The sequence below is a fragment of the Mus caroli genome, unplaced genomic scaffold (genome assembly GCF_978045245.1).
Source record: "Mus caroli unplaced genomic scaffold, Mus_caroli_1 scaffold_5, whole genome shotgun sequence".
Taxonomy (NCBI): domain Eukaryota; kingdom Metazoa; phylum Chordata; class Mammalia; order Rodentia; family Muridae; genus Mus; species Mus caroli.
In genome coordinates, this window is record NW_028227260.1 from 17,707,555 (window position 1) to 17,711,998 (window position 4,444).

General features: G+C 42.7%; 1 pseudogene; it reads right to left on the reverse strand.

Annotated features, from left to right (window-relative positions):
- Window positions 1-548: 548 nt before the first annotated feature.
- LOC110288840 (uncharacterized) lies at window positions 549-3,765 on the reverse strand (annotated as a pseudogene).
- Between the last annotated feature and the right edge of the window lie 679 nt (window positions 3,766-4,444).

Sequence of the window (4,444 nt, forward strand, 5' to 3'; positions counted from 1 at the left end):
TTCCATCCTGACAACTGAAAATTTATTGGAGGCATAAGATGTCTAGTTTGGTAGTCATCTAACCAATGATGTTGTGATGCTGTTTAAAATTTTTGTATATGTGTATATGTATAAGAAGGTACTTCATTAGTGGATTTCCATAATGTTCATAAAAAGGTCTTAGTTAGGACCTGAGCTTCTCCACACAGACTATGGTTATTTTTCCATGTTGAGGCATAAATTTTCTTATGAAGTGATTTCACTTGACATTTGTTTGTTTATTTTTGCAGCATGTATTAAAGATGTACATTTTCCTATTACTGCTTGTTGGCAAAATCTGAGCCCATTATCATAGCCTGTAGAGTGTGGAATATTAAAAAAATAAAGAAATAAAAAAGTTAAGGGGTATCAAAGATGAAATAAGCTTAAACACCGCCTGAGAATCAATTGATGCTTGACATAGAACACATTTATTAAGAATGAGTTGAGGGCTACATGAGTTTCCTGGAGGAATAAGAAACATCTCAAGGAACATTCTCATAGATGCTACAAATGCAGTGTTTCTAACTTCAGGCCTTGAGAAGGGCCGTTTTGGAATCACACTTCACCTTCATAGGACTTTGTAGTTTCAAATAGCATATCTCAGAGACAAGTATGCACTCTCACCAAGGAGTGACATGGGGGATATCAAGAGTCCTACTGGCAACACAGCTGTTAAATGTTTACGTCGCAAGGCTTCTTTCTTAACAGGAAAATCAGGTGGAAAAACAAGAGTGGTTTGTCCATAAAGATCTACCATGTGGTTCCAGGTCAAAGAAAGAAATGTGAACATGCTGCTAAGAGACAATATTAAGGCAGAGGTCTTGTAGCAATACATCTGCATCTACACAAATGGGTGTTTCTGGAAACTGATCTTAATGGCCATTGCACTAAAAATCCAGAACCACGTGCTTCATCAAAATGGCCCATACTATCAGGTTGAGTGCATACAAAAATTCAGTTGAAATGTTCCAAGTTGAATCAATAGCAGTGTATACCAGCATCATGGTTAGTGTCCCAGAGATATTAGACTGTTGAGGGTAACATGCTTCCCACCATCCAAAGGACACAACCTGCACAACATTGTTGTCAAATTTCCATAGGCGCCAGGATAAGCTGCTTGCAATGAGTATTTCAAACAGGAAAGCTGATAAGCTGCGAAAGAAGCCACTCAGCTTGTATATGAACTCCTTCACACTGTTAAATTTTAACGTGATACTGAACAAGTATAAAGTCAATGCAGGGACACAAAAGAATCTGGGAAAACAAAAAGTCACAGTTTCAAGAGCACTAAGATATCAAAACCTGTTTACCTTATAGAGTTGCATATAAGTAGTCAATGTATTAGTGTTTAAAATACTTCAATTAACAGTATAAGAAGCCAGGAAATACATAACAATGGAAGGATTACCATTTAACCAGTGGTTTTCTTTGCATACCAATATATCTTTCAAATACTATACTGTAAGTATTTATTTACTAAATATTTTTACACTTGGAATTAATAGTAGAAAAAAGAATATGTATTATCACATGTAAGCTGGTGTTTTGTCATCTGTTTTTTCAATGCCCAAATATAATAAATGAGAGTGAAAGACCCCCGGAGGGCAGACACTCACTCAAGCCTCGGGACAGCCGCGCACCCAAGAAGACACTGAGACCGAACTCAAGATGTAGAGAGTAAGATTTTATAAAGCAGCAACAAGCAAGCACATGAACCAGAGCTCTGGGGTCGAAACTCATACACCAAGCAAGGTGTAGAGGAGAATCGACAACCAGCCCAAATTTTTCACAGGCTTTTATAGGAGAAAGGCAAGGGGGGAGCAGGGCAGGGAAAGTACAAATTTGCGTCACTAAGGGGTTCTGCCAAGGGTTATTCCAAGGGACTTTACGTAACCAAGGGGTCGTGTCCTATATTTTGGCAATGTACTTGATTTATTGGAACATTCTAAGGTTTGTTCAAACCCTTATCTCAAAAATGTTCCTGGCACAGTCCTCAGTTGGGAGGGGTTGGACTGGGTTTGTTCCAGGAGACCCTTATCTAAAAAATGTTCCCGGAACAGTTTTCATTTGGGAGGGGGTCGGACTCTGGGGTGAAGAGTTCAGGAATGTACTCTGGGGTGAGAAGTTCAGGAGTGTTCCGGGAACAATCTCCAGATGGGAGGGGTAAGAGGACTTTGAGTTGAAGAGTTCAGGAAGAGTTCAGTAATTTTCCTCTTTCATTCCCCCCTTCTTCTAGTGAGTAGCTCTAATCTTAGAGCGAGTTTTTGGCCTCCTGGAGGACCCGATATTGTTGCCTTAATACCATAACCTGTACTGCATTTATTCTTTCTCTAATAAAAGCTACTAACTTATTGAGAATGCAGGGGCCAAAAGTGAGCAAAAGCATAAGTGTAATTAAGGGTCCTGCTATGGTGGAGAGGAGAGTGGTGAGCCAAGGGGACTTATTAAACCAGCTTTCGAACCATCCCTGTTGGCTTTCTCTTTCTTTTTTACGTATATCTAGGCGTTCTCTAAGTTTGGCCATAGAATCTTTGATTACTCCTGAATGGTCAACATAAAAACAACATTCTTCTTTTAGGGCAGCACAAAGTCCTCCTTCTTTAAGGAATAATAAGTCTAATCCCCTTCTATTTTGCAGCACTACTTCAGACAGGGAAGTTAAAGATTCTTCTAATTTAGTTATAGATTGTTCTATAGTTCTAAGATCAACATCCATAGCTGTACGTAATTCTTCATAGTATTGGGGGGTCTGAATTAAGGCAGCGGTACCTGTACCTACTCCTGCTGCTACTCCCAATCCTAAAAGTACTGCCAGAGTTAAGGTAATGGGTTCTCTTTTCCAGCGGACCCGATGATCAAACTTGTCCAAAAAGGAGCTATCATCATGATACAGGAGTCTAGGAATAAGTTGAACTAAAATGCAGAAATCTTTGGAACTATTAAAAACAGACATAGATACACAAGGAGTGAGACCGGTATTACAAGCCCATACTGTGTCTATGGGGGGCACTAGATACTGACCACTTTTGCTAGGCTGGATGTTCTGGGTCTGATTACAGAGGTGTCGTTTATCCTGAGGCGCCTGGCCTAAACAAAGCCCACTTCCCGAAACTGCTGCCAGAGTCAGCTTTCTGCTTTCCCCCCAAAGGCATTGAGAATGATCTGAAGTAGTATTATAAGTCCTGATCTGAGCAATTCCTTCATAATAAGGGGGCCTAGAGGCATAGCATAACCAACATGATTGAGTCATATTAGGATTAGTCCTATTTAAAACTAAAAAAGCTCCTTGGACTAAACTGACCAGACGACTCTCTGTGTCTAGGGGCGGTGGGGAAACTAAGGTTGGCTTCATGAGGGAAGTATTGGTCCCTAGGGTGGGTCCCACTGTGTTGAGCTGTGGAATTGGTGGAGCTGGTACGGCCGGGACCTGTGGGGGAGCCGGTGCAACTGGGGGGCCCTGTTCTGTAAGGACTTTGTTGGGCCCTATGGGTGTTACTGCCAGGTCTCTTACCGTTAGTCTGATCGTGAAAATGAACCCAGGGTCTCTTGATGGAATGTATACGCGCCAACCCCACCTATTTCCTTTAAGCCAACTCAAACGACTTTGTTTCCCTTTTTCGGTGAATCTTATAAGTAGGGGGTTGCAGTATTTACCCTTGCATGGTCCCGGGGGGCTGTTTTTAGTAGCACACCCATAAGCCCCTACGGCCTCATCTGAATCCAGGACATAATGGAGTTCACCATCGTTTGGATATTTATGGGGATCTCTTTCTCCTTGGTTTGGCTTATCATAACCACTACCTCGTTTTACCGTGATTAGGTCCCAGTCAGAGGAAGGCTTCCAGTAGGCTTCCCCTGTTGTTTCACATGTCCATTTACCACAAAAATAATCTGATGCCCCTCCACATTCCTGTTGAAGCTTTTTGCTTTGACCCTGACCAGGGCAAACATAGAACTGTGCAGCTCTAAGATTAGCTCGGTAGAACTGCCCTGAACATCCATACATGTTCCCTATCCCACCCGGAACGCACTGCTGTTCAGGGGGTGGTTTAACAAGATCAGTATGATCGGGGAGGTCCCAATTGGGAGATCCTGCTGCTAACCTACAGATGTCAGGTGTGAGATCAGGCCACCAAGTCCAAGGGGGAAGGACTGCAGTAATTGCCCATACAATGTTTCCCTTCTCATTAAGCACTTCCCAAGACTGTTGAATTGGGGCATGAGGGTTGTGGTTCCCTAGGCTTAGGGTGGCACCCGCGACATAAGCGAAGTTTAAGAGGATTGTCAGTAGTTGCCACCGTCCAATTGTCTTCATGGTTGCCTCTACCCTGGCTGGGAGCCTTCTTGACGTGGGAGGCGTGGATCCAGGCGGCGATTCCGTCTACCTTTACTGCCGTGGGAGTGGTTAGCAGCACCAGATATG